The sequence below is a fragment of the Talpa europaea genome (genome assembly GCF_964194135.1).
Source record: "Talpa europaea genome assembly, chromosome: 1".
Lineage (NCBI taxonomy): Eukaryota > Metazoa > Chordata > Mammalia > Eulipotyphla > Talpidae > Talpa > Talpa europaea.
Genome location: NC_140073.1, coordinates 85,302,009 through 85,326,884, shown reverse-complemented (window position 1 = coordinate 85,326,884; position 24,876 = coordinate 85,302,009). Strand labels below are relative to the sequence as shown.

Below are 24,876 nucleotides of genomic sequence, written 5' to 3'. Positions count from 1 at the left end.
CCTTTGAATATTTCCCACTGAAATTGTTTTTCTGAAAATCTTCTCTCAGAAATGAGAAATAAATCCAGTATGAATAAGAAAATACCCAATATGAGGAATGATCCAAATGTAACCATCACACTATTTTGAGAACAAGGATAGTTAGCCTATATTCTCTATTTCCTTCCTGTTGTAACAATGTGGCACTATATGGTTACCTTGCATTAAAACAACCTGTTTTAGCAGATACACATTTTATCCTGGAATTAGACACTTTGGAGGAAGACCTAAGTTCCTACATCCAAACTTCAAGAAATATTAACATGACTTCTGTCCAGATGTAATTTCATAGCTCATTTGCTTTCATCTGCCCCCTGAAAGCTGTATGTCTAGGAGGCAAATGCAGTAGAACATGAATGATCTAGTATTAGATGTGCCTTAGTTCTTTTTTTCTTAATGAGCATGAAAAAATAAAGCATTAGTTCAAGGGATGTAATTAAAGTTATCTCAATATGTTTCATGCAAACATACAGTTGTCCCCTTGAGTTTGTGAAATTTAGTCTAGTTTATTCAGTCACAATTTTGGGGTTAAAAGAGCTTCTATTTTGTGTCAATAGAGTAACTGCTTTGTCTTTGAAGGAATCCTGGTAAATTGTATCAAGAGGAATATTTTTGAAATGTGTTGAGAGGGCCATTATACCATGAAACCAATAAATATACATAGCAATATATTGGTTGCCACTGTTCCTTTGGAAGGAGTGCTAAACTCTCACCCTAAACATGGTATTATAAGTGCTGAAAATAGTTATAATGAAAAAAACATCTCCCAGTCATTCATTCTTGGAATAATTTTTTGAATTACCTGCTGACTAAAAGAATTCATGCATTTCCCATTCTGTAACATTTTTAAAATTGCTTAAAGGAAGTAACTTGTTCACCTGGAAAGATAATAGTGCCTTGTTAACTCTCAATTATCCATGCTAATGGAAAGTAATGTGTCTGGGGATTTTATGTACTGTCATAGAAATTTTAGAGGTCAAAAATTAAAGAGCCTGGGGACCATCTCCAGGTAATGAGATTCTCAAGAAGACTCTGGGGATATGGCTTATGAATTTAGTTTCCTATTTTGCACTCATGGATAAGAAAGCGAAGCAATGAAATTCGGTACAAACTTTTTCTGGTGACCACCAGGTATCTGTGGTTGCAATATTTCAAAGCATGGTAGAGGAGTTCCACCTAGCTATCTGTGGCCTGGCATGGAGAAGTCTGAAATCAAAGGTAATTCTTCCTTCTGCAAATTATTAGTAAAGTACTTATTAGATGTATACACATTCCTAGGTTTTAGGATTATAAGGTTTCATTTACAAAGAGATTGAGATGAGCAAGTTACTTGATTTCATGATTTTGAAATTGTATTGAAATGTTGAATTGGCATCTTGACGGGCAGTTCTTTGGAGAATTTTTAGTAAGGAAGTGACTTGGTGCTATTATCACATGAAAAGTATTACCCTGGTTGTTGTGGTTATGATTGGAGTTACCAGGCTACTACAGTAGTCCACAGGATACAGTCAATGTGGGAATTAATTAGTTGCTCTTGTAGACCTAATGATCCAGATTTGATCTGCATATGCCCTCAGCATATAGACAAGGTGATTATGCAGGTGAAATCCAGTAGACATATGTAGTTACAGACAGAGAATGAGGCAAGTTGTGTGGTCTGTGGAGAATAAAATTTGAACAAGATAAATAAATGATAAAGGAAACATAATGGTCTAGGATACTGAGTTTGAATGTTGTCTAGGATACAGAGTCTGGATGTTGGAGTCATCTGGGAGATATTATAATACTGTTGAGGGACCCTCCCCAGTCCCACATGTATACACAAAACAAGATTTATGATTTATTTGTTTTGGGGTGTGGTCTCAAATGTGCATTTTAAGAAACTACCCAATTAATTGCAATCCATTTACTTAAGAATCACTGACTGGGCAGAAACCAGAGTAGGCACAGGTACTGATGGGGAGGAAGAAAAGTGAGCTAAATGGGTATCTGTGCAATGGCACCCAAAAGATTACCATCAAGTGTTTAAACTCTTCAGAACAACTTCCAGATACCTAATTGTTAGGAGGAAAATTGCTTGACTAGTGCAGCAGGCCTCCAGAGTCAAGTAAATGTTAGAGTTCCTTATAAAAGATTTCTTCACTTTAAGGACTTCTACATTTATGTAAATAACACCTTTAAATTCTCTTTTGCCCTTTTAAAATGTCCCATGTATTTAAAAATGCATTTGTAACTACAGCACAAAAATTAAACTTCTATATGAAGACATTTATGGGTGCCATTAAGTATAAAATTAGTATTGATTTGTAAATATTTAGGTCAAAACTAGTACTAAAATAATCTAAATTATATTTCTCTTTTTTATGTAAAATACCAGTTCATTGGATTTTCACCGAGTCTAATGTATGTTGAGGAAAAATCTGTAACATGTTTTTATAGTATGAATCACATTTTAATCATTACAAAGTTTACTATTGTAGAATTTGAAATTGTTGAAACAAAGATACCATGTCCTAAATATAAAAGTTAATTTGAAGCAATTTAAAATCACATACAAGAAATTGCTGTTGAAGTAAAAGTCAGTAATTCTTGATGTTAAAATATGAAACAATTCCATGCCTAATTTTCAAGGCAATGTATGTACTGTGCTTAAATTTATGCTTGCAAATAGTTAAATCATTTTTCTCAATTTGTGTATATTTGTGATGGAGTTTGAATGAATAACTGGCTAATGTATTTTCTTGTGGATAACCTCATTGGGGTAATTGACAAAGGGAACACTTTGAAATGGGGTTGGACAAAGGTAGGCAACCTTTCATCTGTTTATAGTTAGAAATCAGTTCTTCTATATCATGTGGAGTTTATTTCTAGACAAGCATTCACATTTTCTCCAGTTAATATTTTAAATCTGAAATTTTCAAAAGGCTACAAATGTAAACATAATGGTAGGATATAATCAGTAGTTCCCTCTATTGATGTAATTTCTAAAGATAAGTATGTTGAGTTTATTTTTCTAATAGGTTTTATTAATTAACTCTTCCCTTCAATATACATTCTACTGAATTAGAAACAAATGCCAAAAATGAAATATTTCTCCCTTGTGGATAGAATTCAAGCAAATTATTGCAGTATGGTAAGTTTAAATAATACTAATGTCAGTAATTATACTAAAATATTTTGATCACTGAAACATTAAATACAAAACTGCAAATTTTCCCATGAAGCTCATGTAATTTTTGAAATGTGCATAATGATTTAATTATATTCGGTTATATAAGTATTTTTATTATATTCCAATAATTATATTTTTCTAATGTATCTTTAATAACAGTGATTTTTCTATTTCCTCTGAAGAAAATAAATGTAACAGAAACCTTAAATTCCTAAAACTCTCATTTGGGTTCATGATATAACATTGAAATATTTTAAAATATTTTTAGAAAGCACGTCTGGTATATACATCCTTATCTGACAGACACATTGCTTTGTTCAAATTATTATAAAAAATAATAGAAGCTTTATGATACTCAGTCTCACAGATTTGCTTTTTGTTTTTCTTAGAAGTGTGACTATAATAATATAATGTGTACTGCTACTTCATAGGAATTGAAGAAAGTTGCTGGGTTATCATACATATGGAAACTTGTGCTGTAGATTTGAATTGCCCATTGATGACATCCCGGGTTATCATATATATGGGGTTCATGAAAACATTTAGTGCCCCACTTTAGAAATTCTCAGTCTATATCTTTAAGTGAGATCAGATGTGTTAACATCCTTAAAATCCACAAAAGAAAAATGACATCCCTCCCCTCACTGAATCCTAACTATTAATTTGTTAACATGGATTTTAGTTCATCAACAAAAAGCCTCCTTTAGGTTTTTAGTTCAAGTTCAAGTATGTTACACAATAGTTATTTTCTAGCTTTGTGTTAGTAAACATTATCAACCTAATGGACATTCTGGTTCAAATAGGGATAAATTTTTCAGGCATCATCAATATTAATGTCATCTCTAATCCCTAATGTACTTTAGTACAAGTGGAACCATGTCTCATACAAGGTTTGTAACTTTGGACCTCAATAAAAATCAACCTTTTCCCCCTCTTATATTAATCAAAATTTCCTTTATATACTCTATCCTCTATAGCTCTAACTCAATATTCTCCATAGTACAATTTCACTCCAACTATCCCCAATGTTCAGTAAAATTTTCTGGGTAAACACTGATAGAAATTATATATACACCTCACAAATGCAGATCCTGACTTGTTTCCACTTCACTCATTTTTATTGTATGCATCATTTAGGTTTTCATTTTAGGAGATGTTCAATATTTAGATTCAGATTTAACTATAAATACAGCTCTTTATTTACTTTATGCTTATGAAAATCATCATTTTTTTCTGTTACTACAAGCTCAAATATATCTGATAATACTCTGGATCTGTGTTTTTATCTCTGAAATAGTTATATATTTCATAAACTCATCTTGTTAGCCATGTAAACTAAACTAAATCTGGAACAATAGGATCCCTTTAGAGATTATTGCATACATACTATAGAAAATCTGTTTAAAATTTTAAGATCTAGTTTACTATATCAAGCATTAGTAGAAATCAAACTTTTCATCTCATTTCAATGATTTCCCAGCTGTATGAGAGAATAATGATAAAAAAAAAATCTTTGAAACTTTTAAAGATCCCTGCATAAGGGCTAAGTAATTCTTTTCATATAAAATAAAATGAGATATATTCTAAATTTTTATAAAAATACTTCCATCCCACTCCAATCACAGATTTAGACAATAAAATTATGCCTAGAGATTTTAGTATAAGAGTTTGAGCATGTCTGAGTTGGAATTATTTCATCTTTCTGAAAGAATACCAGCAGCCCCTTAGCAGCTGTAAAAGACACTATTTCTGTGATAATGAATTGTTGTATTAAGGCAGAAGTGATTTTAGCAGTTTGTTCCATTCCCAGAAGCCAGGGCTTTCAAAAGCACCGGATATTTTCTTTTCTTTGGAGGTCTACAGCCCAAGGCCACCTTCTCTGGAAAAGGCCAGAGGGCTTCTGTCAGGGAGACCTAGCATATCATCTATTGGTGGTAAAGAAAGAAACTGTCACAAGCACATGTGGACATGACCCAGTGGTACAACATGAACTAAATTATAAAATCAAATAGCAGCACCAAAAGTACTGGATCACTTGATCTAGGCCATTATATATATTATTACTAATAATTACAAAATCTAAAAGACAAGTGTTCTTATTTTTAGGTAAACAATTAAGATTCATTTGTGTTATATTAAGGTCAAACTGCTGAAATGAATCAGTATATTTGGTGTTGGAATTGTCTACATCAGCATATAAAATGTAAAACTTATCAGTTATAAATTCTCTGCTTAATCAAACATTTCATTTTTTAAACATTTTTAAAGATTTATCTATTTATACATTCAGGAACTGGGGTACAGGCCAGAGTTGCGGGGAGCAGGGGGAGTGAGAGGATTCATCCGAGACAGAGTGGAGAGCAGACCAGGCAAATCTACTGAAATACACTGCTGAGAGGAGAAGTGGGCAAGTCAGGAGAGGTCTTCTGTGCCATGTGGGTATCTCCCTGGTTGGGGATGGAACCCGTGCTGCAGCAGCTGTGGATAGCTTCATACACTGTGTATTAGCCCCTTGTGTCACCAGGAAGGCACAAATCAAACATTTTAATTGTGAACTGGCCTATGTGTTATGTTGTCTTTTGATATTATAGGGTGATTAAGAATTTGTATTTTTGAATTGCTAGATTTTTGAATAAAATGTTCACTCCAGGTGGTAGAAGTAGTGGTGGTAATGATGATAATACTGAATGTTCAGTCATTAATCTGGATGATCTTATGCATCTGTAAAAATGGGTGATAACAGCAAATATTTCTACATCTATAAAAATGGATGCATAAATGTTGATTGACCTCTACAAATTAAATGAGATAAATATAGTTACCTTTTCTCCTTACTTTTTGTTATTTTCATTGGTGTCATCTAAGGGAAGTTTAGAAAAGCTATAAAAGCAAACCAAAAAAAATATTACTTCACCCCTGTATCACCAAAAATCAATCTTTTAAAGATTATAGAAAACTTCCTTTTAAAATACTTTTAGAGTGCAAACTGGCCCAACCACTATGGAAAGCTGTGTGGCAATTCCTCAGCCTGCTAAAGATGGAACTTCCATGTGATCCAGCAATTCTACTCATAAGTATTTACCAAAGGACACAGAAACATTAATTCAAAAGGGCACCTGCACCCCTATTTTTTAGCAGCACTATTTACAATAGCTAAGTATGGAAGGAACTTAAATGCCTAAAAATAGATGACTGGATTAAGATGATGTGGTACATATACACAATGGAATATTACTTAGCAATAAAAAGACAAACTTATGCAATTTGCAGCCACATGGATGGAGCTGCAAGGGATCATGCTCAGTGAAATAAGCCAGAAAGAAAAAGAAAAATACCAGATGGTCTTACTCATAGCAGGAATTTAGAAAACCTAAATAAGTGACCAGGACAAAAAAACTAATAATAAAGTAAAAATCAAAATCAACAAGCACCTATAAACCAGAGACACACTACAGTGGTGGTGGTATGGGGGAGAGAGTAGGATCAAAACAAGGGGGATGGGAATTGTATGGGGAGTATAACCAAGATGAAAATATATACATTGTGCAAAAATGAAAAATGATGTAAAAATGTATAAAATAAAAATAACATTAAAAACATAAAACCAAGAAGACACAATGAAAAATGCTTTTAGGAATTAAATACTTTCAGGAAGTTTTTTTCTAAAAGTATACTAGCAACTTGTAATCAGTTACTTAAAATGTGCCACCAATTTTACAATCGATATTGCTACTCAAGCATTTTTAATGTTCTCACTTAGTCTTCAAAAACATCCTTTTAAATCAGATAAAGTATTTTTTTCTCAATTCATGGTATTGAGGTTTTAGATTGGTTTTTACATTTCATTTTAATACATAATGCAACTAAAGTGTTTTCTGCAGTAAGTGGTTTCTGTATTTAGAGTAGTGCTTTCTTTGACCCTGTATCAACTTGTGGTAATTGATTCTAAGTCTCCTGTCTATATATCCTTTATATTCTCTCTGATTATGTTTGTTTCCATTTAAAGTTTAATAAAATATTTTAGCAATATTTCTAGCCTGACTCCTGTGAGAATGACAAATAGAGGAGGTTTTCTTTTTAGGGCGAGACTTCTATCTCCACTTCCACAACCTTTTGTCTTTAGAATTTTTTTTAACATGACCATTACTATTCAAACTAGATGGAATTAAGGTTGTTGTTATGCTGTTATGTTGTTTGGTATCCATGCCTTGAAGGTAAACTCAGATTTGTGTTACACTTTTAAGTTAGATATAAAACTTTGGATTTATTTCAATATTTTTATTTTATTTTGGAATAAAAGTTTAGGGAATTTAAAAATATTGTAATTTTCATTAGTGAATTAGATGTTAGCCTAGTGTTCTATTATTGCAATTGTTATCAACATATTTTCTATATTACAGCAATATTAAGTGTATTGATGCTGAATATTGACATATAAAACTGTGTAGTTAACCTTCTGGGGAGGTCTCCCATTTTCTTTATTTCATAGTCATTTCACTAGTCTACATTTATCACCCTTCTTATAAAGACTTCATGTGAACCTTTAGTGACTATCTTTCTAAATGCAAATAAAGCAAATGTATTGGTAGACCATGGAAATAACATTTTTACCACCAAAAAGGAGATGAACTAAATTGACCTGTATTAGTAGAGACAATGATGTGCTCTTCCAAGTATTCACAAACCAATTTAATATTTTTACTATTTTATTATACCTTACTTCTTTCCAAAAATGACTGGTAGAGCTTTTTTTTTAATTGAAGTAATACCAGTTTATAACGTCTTTTAGACTTCAGGTGCACAGTCTTAATCCAATATCTGTATATACTACATAGTATTGGCCACCAGAATTTTAGTTACCATCTATCACCATAGATTTTCCCCCTTTTGCCAGATTTGCCAAGCACCTTCCCCATTCTTTCTGGGGATGGGAAGCATCCCCAGAAGATGTTCATATTGAATGTTCAAAGATGAACATCCCCAGAAGAACAAAACATAATTTTGTACTTATGGTTTAAAAGTTTTCCTGCCCCATTTAGTACATTGGTTTGTTTCCTTATGAAACATCTGCAAATAAATTCATATGGTGTTTTTCTTTTCTCCATTTGACTTGTTTGAGTATAATAATTAAGCTCATCCATGTTACAAAGAGCACATTTTCATTTGTCTTAAAAGCAGAATAAAGTTTACCACATCCCTGTCCATTTATCTGCTAGTGGGAACTTACCTTGTTTACCACTCTTGGCCATTGTGAATAATGCTGTGATGAAGGCAGTGGTATATATATCTTAGAAATAGATGTTTTTGTATTCATTGAATAAATACTCAAAGTGGGATAACTGCATCATAGGGTGTTTCTAGTATCATTGTTTACCATAATGATTGCACCAATTTGCATTCCCACCAATAGTGTGAAAGGATTTCCTTTTATTTGTGTATTTTGAGGTATCTCTGTACATAACACACTAGGAATGATGTCCTAATGAGTCATCTCATATAGGGTTTTGCCTGGACAGAACTCATAAAGAATGAGTCTTGGATTACATTTTCAGGAGAAAAGACATTGTTTGCCCAAATCAGTCAGAAAAAAAAATGTAGGAAAGTAAGCAATTTGGGTTCAGTTGAGTCTATGGATGGGAGTGAATAGGGTTATATCTAGAAATAAACTTTTCCCTTATCATAGTATACTATAGAACTATGCTGCATAGTTTCTTTTTAAAGCACAAAATGGCAGAAAACTTTCATTATATGATTTTCTTTAAACAACCTCACAAGTGAAAACAGTGTCATACTTAAATTATCAGATGAGGAAACTGAGGTTAGCATAGATTATTTGTTGGAAATTGAAACAATTAAATAGAGTAGAACTGGAATGGGAATCCATTCCTGACTTTCTTCAAAGCCCGTGTCTTAACTTTATCGGCAAACTTTTACTACAAACAGCATCTAGGTATTGCCTCTTGAATTGACACAATGCCAAAGCATCTTTGTTCTTGCAGGAATGTATCTGTGTGTTTTTATTCATTCACTTATTTTTGAATTTATGTACTTCTGTACTGTAGATTTTGTTTAATGAAATGTTTAGCAAAGTAGGATAGTTATTGTATTACCAACCTCCCTAAAGATTATCAGTCTAATTATTACTTAAATAAAGGATATCAAAACAAAAAGACAAATTTTATATCCTTTTCAAATTGGGGTATTATCTATAGGATTTTTCCCCTGATACCTTGGGGTTTTGTTTCATTTTAAATCAAGGTCATGGGACAGACAACATTTCAGTTCGTTTTTCTTAGCTCTCAGTACGAACTACATATTTACTTACATTCCTGCTTTTATGAGAATGTGTGTGCCCATTTGTACGTTTGCATGTATAAAGAAAGTGTATATTGTAGTTTTTTTTTCCCAAATTGAAAAATATACTAAAAAATAGAAGGTTTTTTTTTTAATTGTATGCCTTTTCCGATTACATGCAATTTGAATAAGATTGAGTATAAAGACGAGGGTAGATTGCGAATATTTTACTATAGATAGGTTTGTTCTAGTCATCTAGTAGTTTTATGTAAATGAGATGTCTTACCATGGAATGGAAAATTAGAAGAACTGTCAAAACTACTTGCCCTGGTTAGGAATGGCTTTTTTTTTTTTTCTAAAAAAAAGATAACTTTAACCTGAGAAGATAATATAGCTTTTTAGCTTAAAAAGCATGTCATAAAATCATCAGTTTTGGAAAGAAGGTTAAGTTTCATCTGAAACACTTTTCCTTTTTCTTTTGTTGTGTATCCTGTGGGCTGGTTGTATGTTACTTAACAAAAAGTGATGCTGTTTTTTGTCAGGATGAAAAAGTGTATCCTTAAGTGATGCATATCCTGTTCATCTGAATTTTGTGGTATATAAATAGGTTTTTGATTTTCACCTAATGACTACAGCATTTAGATTTTCATGTTCTATGTCTCTATTATTGGGAGAAGTGGAGAGTCAGAAACAAAAAATTGTCAGTGTGAAAGAAGGGGATTAATATAGTATAGTGCAGATTCTTTGATTTTTTTTCTATTTTTTTTTAAGATTTATTTATTTATGCAAGAACTGAGGTACAGGCCAGAGGTGTAGGAGGGTGAGAGAATTCACCAGGGGCAGAGCAGGGAGCAGAACAGGCAGAGGGACCAAAGATATGCTGAGGGGAGGCATGAGAGGTCTGGCCCGCCATATGGTCATTGCCTTAGCCAGCCAGGAATCAAACCCGCGCTGCAGAGGTTGCAGACAGCTTCACAGTGCAGCACACAACCCACTGCGCCACCAGGGAGGCCCCATTTTTCCCCATTTTTAGATACCCATTGACAGCACTAATACAAAGGCCTATAATCTCTTATGCATATAGTATAGCTTTGTATTGCTTGAAACACATTAAAAGTAGTATTGGTAGTGAATAATGTTAGAATATTATACACATTATTTTTTTCCTCTCTAGAGATTTATGACATTGCAGGAGAGGGACAACTGGTTAAAAAAGGAAAAATCACAGCGATTTTTGTAATTGAATTCTAAAACTATCCTAAAAAATCAATTGGCCAATAAGATAAAAATGGATTCAGATACTAAAATATGTAAAAACTGGAGTATACCACAAATACTTTATCATGGCGACAGAAAACCGTGGAGTCCTATGGAAATTACAAAAAAGATTTGAAGGCAGATCCTTCTGAAATGTCTTAGTGAAGTAGAGGAAGAAAATTCTCTTCTCAGGATGACTTTATATGAGTCACTGTCAATAAGTAGAGCAATATTTGGCATCATCCAGGAGAGTTCTAACATGCTTTGCAAATAATGCATCTTGCTCTTTGTGGTAGAAAGCATGAGCAGTAGCTCATTATCAATTGTATAATCTCAGGATCCTTGGTTACCTTCTAGCTTGATGAGGAAAACTAAATCAACCTGAGGGTCACCATGCATTTTCTTTCTTTCTTTCTTTTTTTTAAGATTTATTTATTTATATATACAATCACTGGGTACAGTCAGAAGCGCGGGAGGGTGAGAGAATTCTCCAGAGCCAGAGTGGGGAGCAGAACAGGCAGAAGGACCGAAGTACACTGCTGAGGGGAGCAGCGGGTGGCAGGAAAGGTCTGCACGCCATGTGAGACCCTCCTCTGGTGGCCGGGAGCAGCCGGGGATCGAACCGGCGCTGCAGAGGTTGCGGGCAGCTTCGCAACCCAGCGCTCAACTGCTGCGCCACCGGGGAGGCCCTACCATGCATTTTCTTTAAGCCAATAAATTGTCTTTCTCAAAGTTCACAACTATATCTTCTAGTCTTAGAACAACTCTCACTGTCCCCTAATAAGTGTTTCTGAGGTTTTGTATAAAGACACCTATGTGTATATGTGAATGTGTGTATACACGCATACACAGAGATACACAAAAACCTAATAAGGCTCAATTCATAGCTAGGCTGTTAGCAAATTACATGTCCAGAAAATCTGTCCCCATTGCAAAACAATATTCCCTCCTTAATAACATAAACCTGGGCCTCCCCTGGTGACGCAGAGGTTGAACACCGGGCTGTGAAGCTGCCCGCAGCCTCTGCAGCGCTGGTTCTATCCCCGGCCACCTGAGGAGGGTCCCACATGGCGCGCAGACCTCTCCTGCCGCCCGCTGCTCCCCTCAGCAGTGTACTTCGGTCCTTCTGCCTGCTCTGCTCCCCACTCTGGCTCTGGTGAATTCTCTCACCCTCCCACGCTTCTGACTGTACCCAGTGCTTGTATAACTAAATAAATCTTAAATAAATAAATAAATAAATAAATAAATAACATAAACCTGACCATTTGTTAAGATTTGGTTGAAGAACTCATGCAGAGAGCCCCCAAGGAAACCAAAGTTATTTTCTAAGTTTGAGTTACCATTCTGACTAAGTCTTTATTAGAAAGCGTGTTGTCTCTTCCTTGAGGCAACCACTCCTCTGATGATAACCAGATATCCCGTGTCACTGAAATTTGAGTCCCCTTTGAAGGACTGTGCCTTCGCTTCTAGTAGCCTGAGAAGTTGGGTTAAATGATTCCTGGGATGTCCAAGTTTCAAAGTGTATCCTTTGTTCCCCTACTCCTGCCACTGTTGTGAGCTGCCACTGATTCTGCGGCAACTTTGGCGTAGGCATTATTTTCCTAGTGCTGCTGTAACAAAACACGAAAGGTTTAGTTTAAAACAACAGATATGATTGTCTCAGTTATGGAGGCTCTGAGTAAAAAATCAATATCGGAAGGGCCTGTTTGTTCTGAATTACTTAGGGGAGGATCCTTCCTGCCTCCAGGTTTTTAGAGTCCCAGGCATTTCTTGGTTTATGCCTGTATGACTTCAATCACTGCCTCTGTGCTCATGTGGCTTTTTTCCCACTCTCTGTTCTGGTACATATTTATCTGTGCCTAAATGTCCTTCTTATAAGGACACAGGTATATTAGAATGACCTCATCTTACCTCATCTTTTTTTTTTTAAGATTAATTTATTTATGCATACAAAAGCTGGGGTACAGGCCAGAGATGTTGGGGGTGGGGTGAGAGGATTCACCAGAGACAGAGTGGGGAACAGAACAGGCAGACTGATGAAATACACTCCTGAGGGGAGCAGCGGGCAAGACAGGAGAGGTCTGCTGTGCAGTGTGGGATTCTCCCTGGCCAGCCGGTGATCGAACTCAGTGCTCCAGAGGCTGTGGATAGCTTCATAGTGTAGTTCTTAACCCCTGTGCCACCAGGTAGGACCCTGACCTCATCTTAATTTAACTATATAAAGGCCTATTTCCAAATAAGGTCATATGAACAGCAACCAGTTAGGATTTCAACCTCTTCCTTTTTTTTTTTTAAAGATTTTATTTATTCATTTACAAAAGAATTGGGGTACAGGCCAGATGCGTGGGAGGGTGTGCCGCAACAAGGCCCCCTGCAGCAAGGGTGAGAGGATTCACCAGCGACAGAGTGGGGAACAGAACAGGGAGACTGATGAAATACACTGCTGAGGGGAGCAGCAGGAGCGACAGGAGAGGTCTGCTGCACCATGTGGGACCCTCACCAGCTGGCCAGGATCGATCTGGTGCTGTAGAGGCTGTGGACAGCTTCATAGCACAGTGCTTAACCACCTGTGCCACCAGGGAAGGCCTTTCAACCTGTCTTTCTAAGGAACACAATTCAAGTTTTACCATCATGCCTGGGCTGCATTCAGTGCCATTGTTACTGGTGCATATATTACAACCCCATCCAGAACCATTGTGGAGGGAAAGAGGCGGTTTTATATTCAGCTTGGGCAATGCACACCAATTAAGAGTGGGTTTCTAATCTGCTCTTTAAATTAAATAGCCTCTATTCCAGGAACAACCTGTCTCTAGAGAGACTGAATGAGGAGACCTCCCAATGTCCCTAGAATCACAGATCCAAACGCTCTGTCTCTCCTCAATATTTGAGTTGGAATAGGAGCACATACATAGCTCCTATCTCTAACATAATGTAAGTGAAATGAATTTCATTTAAAAACCAAATGATTTATCTATAAACATTGATTCTGGCTAAAGGTTAGCATTTTTTCTTTTCAAACAGCTCTGGTTTTTAGTGCCATGTTGGCCTTCATAGAAACTGAATCTAGATCAGCTAATAGTTGTATCTGCTATGTTTCCATAAAAGGATTCTAGAGAGAATGGTAATTAGGATTTCTAAATACCTAATCAATATTTGCTTAACCCAAAGTAAGTAAAACTCTGTAGAAGGAAAAAAAAAAAAAAAACTCTGCCTCACTTAATATCATGTATGTGAAATTCTAATAGGATTAATAACATGGTGATCACATTTTAATTTTATTATTCATTGGAAACAATAACACTGACAATGCATTCTCTAAACTGCATTCTTCAAGTTTTTAATAGCCTATTCCTAAGAAAACTCTTTTGGTTCTTATTCTACTTGAATTCGTACTTTGTTTAACATTTAATCTAACTGGAAAAATATTGTTGGAACTTAATCTCAAATCTTCTAACCTCTTACTCAGACTTTATGTGCTTTGAAAGATTGGAAAAGTTCCCTTTCAATATCTTCCTTAGTATCTCTCTTCTGACTTGAATATTTTACCCATTTGTCTCTGTTCATGTATTTTATTGCTAAACCCATTTCTCTGAATAGTACATCCCCTCACACCCATCTTTGTGCTAGACTTTGTCTTTCGGTAGTTCATTTTTTTATTTCTTAAACAATAACAAGAAAATCCTGGCATAGAAAATGATGTTTAATGCTTCTCCAAGGTCTAACCCTTTCTAATTACAAAAGTATGTGACTGGAGAAGGATTAGTTGTATGATATTTCAACATTCAAATGGGTATTAGGGGAAAGTGGCATATTTCAGTTGTAATTTAAGTTAATTCAGTTGTACAAAAAAAACAGTTTTCTACAGACATCAATTCTGGCCAGAAGCTAGCATCCCTTTTCAAACGGCTCCAGTTGAGGAACTGGAGTGCAGGTGCTTAATAGCATATTCATAAGGACTCCCCAGTCTCAATCTTTGTTATTATAAAATGCTTTCCTTTGCTGTTTGTGCAATTCTAAGGCCCATTCACCTGCAGTTTGCAGCACTTGTTATCATCCAAACAGCACTCAAGAGCATTTCATAATGCCAAGGAGATAGGCAGAGGGGCCCTTAAGAAATATTTTAAAAAATAAAATGAAACTTACCACAAACATAAATGCCCAGAAACCAAAAGAAAGGTAAATGTTATTTTAAAAATAAGAAAAAAAAAAAAACATGTTCCCATTAAAAATAATTGTCAGATAAAGCATATTGACAATAGAAATTATTTTAACTCTTCTTTAAATACCCTTTTTCTTTACCTCCAGCATTCCCACTCTTATCACTTTTTTGTTCATGATAAAGTGTTTTAAATGATTTGTATGGAAGATTCCATATTAAAATATAACTGCTAAATAGAGCTATGAGCTTGTACAACTTATGTATCTTAAATATTTTATTTCATATATTGCTGTTCTTATTAGTGTTTCAATTTACTAAAATTCCACCATTAATTATAATTTTCATTCTCTGTATTTATTTCATCCTCTTATTTCCTCCTATCAGATAATTTCAAGATTCATCAGTTAATTAAAAAAGATTAATTGTTATCTTTGGCTTATAGTAAACTCTTAAAGTCCCCCCCGCCCCATGATCTAATGCCAGCCTCCCAGGTTATTTAAGTTGTTCAACAGATACTGACTGGATATTACAGGAAAATATTACCATAAATAGTGCCACTCACTGTAAAGATGTGTAAGAGAGATCACTAAAGTAAGTGTGAGTATAATAAAATTAGGTGAAATAAGATACATAAATAACTAAGTGTAATTAAGCATCATGGAAAAAATGGTGAGCTGGTAATAGAATATTCAAGAAATGTTTCATATTGGTCCCAACAATAAGATGAAGACCATAACACTGACCTGATTTTAGGCAAACAGAAAGGGGAAGTGTATCCCAAGCAGTAGGAACTGCATACTCAACTGTGTGTGTGAAAAATCAATAAGGTATTTGAGATCCCCCAAAGCAAGATATTGATGGTGAGGGGGAAGTTAACTCAAGAGATAAGACTTGAAAAGTAAGAGATATATAGATTAGGAAGAGCCTTGTGCCCAGCTAAGCCATTTCAAACTTTATTCTGTAGACAGTGGGGAGACATTAAAGGAATTTAAGCAAGTGGATAAAATGACACGATTTGCATTTGAAAAAGGTCACTCTGAAAACATTGTAAATGATGGATTTGCAGAAGTAAGACCATAGTTGAGAAACTAGAAGACCATTACTATTGTCTAGGTGAAAGAGGCTAGGGCCCTGAACAAAAATCTAAAGGTGTATAGTGGGTCTGAGTGTTCATTTTGTTATGTAGGGAAAGTCTATAGGAACAATATATTGAGTCTATGGAAAAACCTTACAGGAAGAGGATAAATCAAACATGAACTCACATCAATAAAGGTAATTCTGGGAACCAGAAACGTGTGTTCTCATTACCAAATCATTTTCTTGCCATAGAAGAAAAGTCAAATTATAATCAGACACTTGCTCTGGAATCATTATAAGTGGAGCTAAAATAAAACATTTAATAGATTCAGGCAAGCATAGCCTGATACAACCACATTGCCAGAGGCATCGGAATATTCTAAAAGTCCTTGGCTACAGTCACACCATCCATCTTCACATTAAATATGACCTTGCCATTGAAACCAGCATATAAAATACTCCAAGACCAACGACTGAAGTGCTTGCTTCATTGAATAGCATATGGGTGAGTGATGTCAACATTTGTCACTTAGACTTCTTACCTTGCTTCCATTGCTACTCAGTTCACTTTATGATTGACTTAGGTTTTTGGTTTTTGGTTTTCTTTTTCCCTTCCTCATTAGGAGTGTGTCTCTAAGCCTCATAAGAATCATTTTCAAAATGTTCAAGCACATCAAAATCTCCATCTCTGGAAATGTCGTGTTTGTGTAAGCTAGGGCATGGGGAACTTTAGAAGTATTCTCTTCTTTCAAAAAATATCTTGCATAACTAAATAATATATTCCATATTAAAATCAGGAAGGATCCTTAGGCAAGTGGGCTTTGCTTGCAGAAAGTGATAATTGTAGTGGGCACCATTACTTCTTGTTGCTTCCTTATTTCCCTCCCTCCTGTGGATTCCTATGTGTTACCTGATACAAGTTAGTGTTTCTAAACTCCTGACAGAAAATTGAGTCATAGTTTAAGTCATGGGAATAACCGTAAATATGTGCAAATCAAAAAGTATCCCTATTCATAGGCTTTCCTATTCAATGGCTTTCCCAAATAAAGCCATTGCTGTAAAACATGAATTATCACACTTGATAATTTAGGGAGTGAGTGTTGACTTCAGTTTGGTTCATAGCCTATAAGCCATCAACACTTTAAGACAATTTCTGTATCTAGGAACCACACAGTTCTTGTCTAAATAGGTACTCTTTCAGGGCCTCCCCTGGTGGTGCAGTGGTTGAGCGCTGGGCTGCGAGGCTGCCCACAGCATCTGCAGCACTGGTTCAATCCCCAACTGCTGGCGAGGGTCCCGCCTGGCACGCAGGCCTCTCCTGCCACGCCCGCTGCTCCCCTCAGCAGTGGATTTCGTCAGTCCACCTGTTCTGTTTCCTGCTCTGGCTCTGGTGAATCCTCTCACCCTCCCATGCTTCTGACTGTACTTAGTGTTTGTATAAATAAATACATCTTTAAAAAAATAATAAATAGGTACTCTTTTAAATCACACTTAATAATGACACAAATTGCTATGACTCATCAATATTGTATTTAGTGATAGACTTTAAGCCTGGCTTTATTTTCTAGAGCGAAAAAACAAACCTGATTTTTAACTAACAATTTATAGTTGGGAATAGAAAGCAAAAAAAAAAAAAAAAATGCTGGAAATACCCAATTTGGAAAAGAAATGCTAAAAGGAGTATTCTCAAAACAGGGATAAGGAACCACATATTATGTTACATGAATTAAAGCACATTTTCAAGTGCTTTTGCAAGGAAAGCACTTTTCCTTATCCTCCCTGTTGTTCAGATATAATTCACATCTGTGGACAGCTCAGCTTCTTCCCTTGGCAGCGCCTCACTAGTCCTCCTGAATTTTGAATCAGTAATGATGATGCCAGCGAGGATGTGTCTGACTCTCTGTGCTCAGTTCCTGGTTCATACTCAGCCAATTAAAAAAACACTCCCATCTGGAGAGTGGATTCCCTGTTCCATGTCTCTACACAGCATGGTGGCAGAGTCTTAGGCTGGGTTCCTCAGGCTTCAGATTCTACTGGAAAGACAAAACTGACCAAGCCACATGATGTTTGACAAAAATTGCCTCAGCTGGAAATTGCTCTTCACAAGTTTTTTCAAATGCCCGCCCACAGTTCTCTAAGACGGCTTTGCTCTGTGTCTGCCAGGGGGTCCCCATAGATTTCAAACCTCTATTAAATGAAAATGCTTTCATTTAATGCAAACTCTCACCCAAAACTTTGTGCTTATTCTGTGGAAGAGGATGATTTGGACCCACTCAGCTTTTTGCTTGTTAACAGGCTTTGACTCCATTGGATACCATGTAAAGAATTTTGAATAATTTCCTTACAAATGGGTTCTTTATCACCTCATTTTAGTCCACCTGTACTATCACCTTAGCTTGAATAGAATAGGAATGGGAAATGAGACTTCAATGCTTCTGAATATTTTTAAAGTATAATCATTTTAAGAAAATGTAAATACATTTTAAGAAAACATCTGAACCAAAGTGAAAAGAATAGAACACATTATATAATTATTTTATTGGTTGGAATAAACCGCAATATACCAAACCCTTTTTTATAAAATGTGTATTTTTTTTTCTAACCACAAAATTCCTGTCCATTAGACTTCATTGGAATTATTATCACTAGCCAACAGGGAAACCATCCTGAGGTTGTACTCCCTCTAATATGCCATATAACCAGGTGGTAGATAGTTTCTGATCCCAGATATCTTGGTTCAATAGCTCACTGAACTTAATCACACTTTACCAAGAAAAACAATTTATCTTTAGTCTCCTTCAAAGCCGATGATTCGGAAGCCAGAATGTTGATAACCACAAAATTATTTTAAACTTGAAATAAGATGTAAAGCCTTAAAAATACAATGGCATAAGCATTTTTGCTTGAAGTACCAAGTGTCATTTCCATGTTGGGTTAATTCCCCAGTTAAATCCTAGGTAATGGGCCTCCCCGGTGGCGCAGCGGTTGAGCGCTGGGTTGCGAAGCTGCGCGCGGCCTCTGCGGCGCCGGTTCGATCCCCGGCTGCTCCCCGGCCACCAGAGGAGGGTCCCACATGGCGTGCAGACCTCCCCTGCCGCCCGCTGCTCCCCTCAGCAGTGTACCTTGGTCCTTCTGCCTGCTCTGCTCCCCGCTCTGGCTCTGGTGAATTCTCTCACCCTCCCGCGCTTCTGACTGTACCCAGTGCATGTATAAACAAATCAAACAAACAAACCAGCAAACAAATAAATAAAGCATGCCTCTAAAAAAAAAAAAAAAAATCCTAGGTAAAACTATCCAGGGAAGCTATAGAAGAGCACTTTGAAAACACAGGAATAAGATTCCAGCTGAGGCCATATTAACACCTCTCCTAATGGCCAGACTCCCTTTGGCTCACCTTGTTAAGCATCTGCCTGAAACCCACAAAGAACCCAGTTTGAGGCTCAGCTGCTGTAATCAGTGGAATGAACACATGGAGACTCCAACAAGCAGATGGGGACTTGCTGATGAAGAGAGACTGAGCTAGTGTCTGGCCACCTGTTGGCAGACACAGCACTCCTGGCAGAACCCCCTCCTCTCACCTAGCACATTCAGACAGAAGGGAGACAGAAATTGGTTCTTAAAAGGAATAAATCTAAGGCAGACATTTGTTAAGCCAGACGTTGCATATGAGAGCACATAGTTGGCCAAAGAAGTTGCTTTGCAACAGCCTGTGGGATCAGGAGTCTTTTCTGACTAAAGTGATAAAAAAATCACATGCATATAGTATTTCAGATGCAATTTTACAGTGGACACAAATGGCCCTTTAATAGTGATGCTGATAGCAGACCAAGAGTGTTAAATTTGCTTCCCACTGATGTCACGTTGCTACTGTCAGACTAACTTGTGGGTAGCAAGTGAATGTAAAAGACAAATGACAGGAATGTTTGTGGATCAACAGTTTTTCTTTAGGGCAATAGAAAAATTATCTTAACTTGTATTTTATCATTCCTCCTCAGAGCTATGGATTTCTACTTGCTAAAAAGAAAATATCAGAAAAAAAATCATTCCCTGGGCACTTTTATCCTTTATTAGGAGTGTTTGAAGGGTCCTAACTCAAGTCAGGCTCACAGTTGGTGGGTACAGTCATGCCCAGGGGCCAGACTCTCATTAGAACAAAGGGATAGGTCCAGGCTGTTGTCCCAGCCACTACTTCAAGCTCCAGTTCTTTTGAAGAGTTAGTGAGAAACTTTAACTTGTACAGAATACCATGTAGAGAGGTCTTGGGCAATACAGGTGACCTTTATTTTACAAGTTCTTCCCTCATTTCTTTCCAAACTCTTCTTTGCTAGTTCATCCTCCTCAGATTTCCCCCTGCAGCTGTCCTACTTTCAGAAACTGTGCTAATACTCTCACAAACTATTGCTATCCTCTACAGCATGGGCTTTTCTTTCCTCCTACCATAGTAATGAAGTACCATTTTCAAGGGGAAAATGAGTTGAAGTTTCAAAATGGAAAAAGACTTAAGAAAAAAGTCTGATGCCCCTCCCCTTCAAACCTCTCACATTCTAACAATTTGGTATTATCTGCACAAGGTGATGATTCTCTGTGGACAGTGTTTCTCTTATTCAATCCACATCAGTGTCTTGTCAGATTCAATTCAGACATTTTTATTTTTATTACTTTTCCCAGGACTCATGACATCCTCATAGTTACTTAAAGGTACACAAAATAATGACATTGAGATGATAATTAGATCTAGAACAACTGTATATTAGGCCCATAAAAAACAGTAGAGATATGATAACATCTCCCTTTTTTTTTTTTTTTAAGGACATGAGAACTGAGACCACTTTTAATTTAGTTCTTGATAGAATCACACATTTTATAGGTGGACTGACGAGGACTGGAATCCAAATTCAGTATAAATATCCTTACATCATATTGTCTCAATATAACTTCTTAATTGTACTGAAAGAGTGGTATCAGTTTTGGGCAGACCTGAGCAGAGGTAAACAGAAGTTTGAGGCAAGGAAAACATTCCAGGTAGATGAGATTTTGGCTCTGTCTTTTATGTGTGACCTTGGGCCAGTTATTTGACCTTTCTATTCCTCAGGGTTAATGAAGAAAATAAAACTCACTGCACAGGACCCATTTGAGGAAAAATAGGTCCACGCAGGTGTGTTTTTATAGTACTCTCTTGTTGCAACCTAGTACCTCTTTCAAAACAATAGCTAAGTTGTTTCCTTATGTGTTCCTGTTACTGGGTTTCAAGGAGCAACTTTTTCACTTTTCTAGTTACAAGACGTTTCAAATTAGTATAAACTGTGCTTCTTGAAAGTATACTAGTGATTAGCCCTACTTAGAGCACAAATACACATGTAAAATCAGACAATTTACAATACATGCTAGTATAAAAAAATGATTCCCCATCTGTCCAGATATTTTAATGTCCTAGTTCTTTCCTTTAGTTTGTCAGGAAGAGAATTGCATCTACTTCAATTTTGAATCAATTCTGTGAGCATGCTTCATAAGTTATCCCACCGCATGCTTTGTTTAACTGCATTCTTGTAATCTACTAATTCTGTTTTTACATTGGGGGGAAATCTATTGAATTTGACTGGTTGGATTTATTTTTTATAAGTCATACTGCTTTATTGCTTTTGATTCCAATATCCTCTGGATAGTTACACAATTTTCTCTCATAACATGTATCCGTTAATATACTAAGGATTGATGTCACTGAGGAGTAATTTCCAAGCTGGTTCTTCTAATGATGTTTGAAATGGATTACAGCGTTTGCCCTCACACAATACCCCAATTCACTATAATGTCAAAAATAATGAATGCTATTTTGAAAATAGCCAACTGCCAGACTCCTTAAAAAGTATTTGTACAGGAAACTTGATAATTCAGAATCCTGACTTAAAAAACATTATGTGTTCTTGTTATAAAAGTAATATATTTAGCTATAATTTGTAAAATCAAAATAACGAAAAAAACTTAAATTATTTCATACCCAGATAATATTACAATTGATATTTTAGTTGATATATTTTCTTTTAAAAATTACTTATGCATACAAGAACTGGGGAGTAAACCACAGGTGCAGGAGGGGTGGTGAGAGGATTCATCACAGAGAGTGGGAACAGAACAGGCGGATCTACTGAAGTATAGTGCTGAGGGGAGCAGCGGGCGAGGCAGGAGAGGTCTGCTGCGCCATGTGGGTTTCTCCCTGTCTGACCTGGTATGGAACTGGCACTGCAGTGGCTGGTGATAACTTGATAGTACTGTCTTTGATACCTGCACTCCAGGGAGGCCCTAGTTCATATATTTCCAATTGCATGCATTTGTTTATATAGATCAAAGTGTTAATGGGGCCACCTTATTTTTTATCATATTTAATATATCATACATCTATTTACCACTTGAATATTTAAATATTGATGACATTTTAATTGTTTTGTATAGTCATACTGATATTAAATCATATTTTATATTTTATTTTTATAGATCACTTTTATTACCCATTGTATATCTTAGCCCATATAGAAAGAAATAACTTGTGTTAATAGAGCATGACTTATGATATAGACATTTTTCATGCACATTCCTCAGCTTACATACATTTTTTATTTTGTGAAATAGGAATTACTTATAGCTAAAAAATATATATAGCTTAAATGTAGCTAAATGCCCTTCTCTAAACTTATCTATTCCAAATACATGGAAGTAGAACAGTTAGAACTCAAAACCAGATTGCCAATGCCAAAGCTTATATATTTTCTGCTTTATCACATATATCTATAAATTAAAGCCCACTGAGTAAATACCTATTTCAAAGGGAAACCTCATTCTAAATCATCTGCTGTATCTTCCCAATCAAAGATACTATTAGAATTCTTACCTGTATTCAAAACACTTATTAAAAATATCTTTATCAAATTGCAAAATCTCCATTTGGCTAATAAAATTTAAAGTCCTTTATTGTTACCTGTTGCAAGTTTATCAATTCACATTTTAATAATTTTAAATATTTCCTCTTGATGAATGATACTTCTGAGATGTCTATCTCATCTGTGACAACCTTTAATCAGTCAGCATTTCACACTGAATCCATTCTTATTTGGGCAATCACTGATAAAATAACATGACAATTCACATGGTTTCTGCTAAAATTATAGAAACTAAGTTTATTCTGGAAGGAAAGGTAATAATTTATGCAAACATGTTAACTTTATCCAGTGGAAAAGATTTTTAAAACAAAATGTCATAAAATTTTAAATTCTTTATCAGCAGGATCATTTCTCATGTCTACTAATACAAAACGATAAATCAGAATGTTCAACAATTGCCAGTTACATATATTTGACTTAGGAATGATTTATGATAGATTTGTTAATTTTTCTTCATTCTTACATTGTTCTTAACCTAGATTCAATCATCTTTAATTGATAATCTGGACAGACAAAATGTTGGGGCAGTAGACAATTAAGGAACAGTTTTTATAGCTGTGTATTATTCACCTATATTGTCTAGAAATGTCATTTGTTTAACATTAGTAATTTTTACATTTACTTAATTTTTTTTCTTTTCTTTAAAGATTTATTTAAATTATTTACAAGAACTGGGGTACAGGTTCAGAAGCATGGGAGGGTGAGAGAATTCACCAGAGCCAGAGCGGGGAGCAGAACAGGCAGACTGAGCGAAGACACTGCTAAGGGGAGCAGCAGGCAAGGCAGGAGAGGTCTGCTGTGCCATGTGGGTAGCTCCCTGGCTGGTGGGCAATCGAAATGGTGATGCAGAGGCTGAGGATAGCTTCACAGCGCTGCGCTCAACTGCTGCACCACCGGGGAGGCCCTTAACTTAATTTTAACTTAAAGATGGGCACTTCTCAATGCCAAAAAGATAAAGACATGATTTTCAGAAAGAGAATTTTGTAAAAATTCAGGATATTTTTCAGAAACATAAGACAGAACAGTTCACCTAAGTCAAACTTGGGATGCTTTATCATTTTTATTCTCCCTCCTCCCATCCTGCTCTCATTCAATAATTTAAATAAAAATAACCCAGGGCCCTTCCTGATGCCACAAGGAGTTAAATATCACACTATGAAGCAATCTGCAGCCTCTGTAGTATGAGTTTGATCTCCAAAGGCCAGGGAACAACCCACATGGCAAGGCAGACCCTTCCTGTATCACCCGCTGCTCCCCTCAGCCATGCATTTTGGTCAATCTGCCTGTTCTTGTTCCCCACTTTGTCTCTGGTGGATCCTTTCACCCCCCACATCTCTGGCCTATACCCCTTTGTATGCATAAATGAATAAATCTTTAAAAAAAATAACCCAAATATATTCTAGGTGGGTTGACTGAGTTGGCAATAAACATAGATTTGAACTTTATTTATTTATTTTTTTGTTTATTTATTATATCCAAAGGGCAGGTTTATTATATAAGAAAGGAAAAGAGAAGATGCTTTCACAGATACAAGTGGTCAGGAAGAACTGCCTTTGAAAAGGACAGGTTTGTTAAGAGACGCCTGTATAGATATAATCAGGATATAATATAGATATAATCAGGCAGGGTTGGGAGGAAAGATGCTAAATGTGAACTGTAATTGTTCTAATTCCTTGAACTACCTACAAGTTTTTTTGGTAGTTTACCTGAAATTTGAATACTTTTCCACCAAGAACAACATACCTGTTAAGGAATCCATTAGTGATAATTTTATATTTTCTTCCTGAATTGTATGTTTTATTAAACTACATCTTTTTTAATTTTTTTTAAATTCTTAAGAGTTTTATTGTGGAAACAAAACAAAGAGTGTATTAAGCATGCAGTTGATAAAAGTACATTTAGTGTTACAAAATCTGAGGTAAACTAGTTTATCACCCAACTCTTTT

General features: G+C 35.7%; 1 protein-coding gene across 1 annotated transcript in view; it reads left to right on the top strand.

Moving 5' to 3' along the window:
- LRP1B (LDL receptor related protein 1B) overlaps positions 1-24,876 on the top strand; it is a gene marked incomplete at its 3' end in the record, with an annotated part of 1,731,654 nt that overhangs the window by 392,691 nt on the left and 1,314,087 nt on the right. The gene's annotated exons all lie outside the window — the stretch shown is intronic.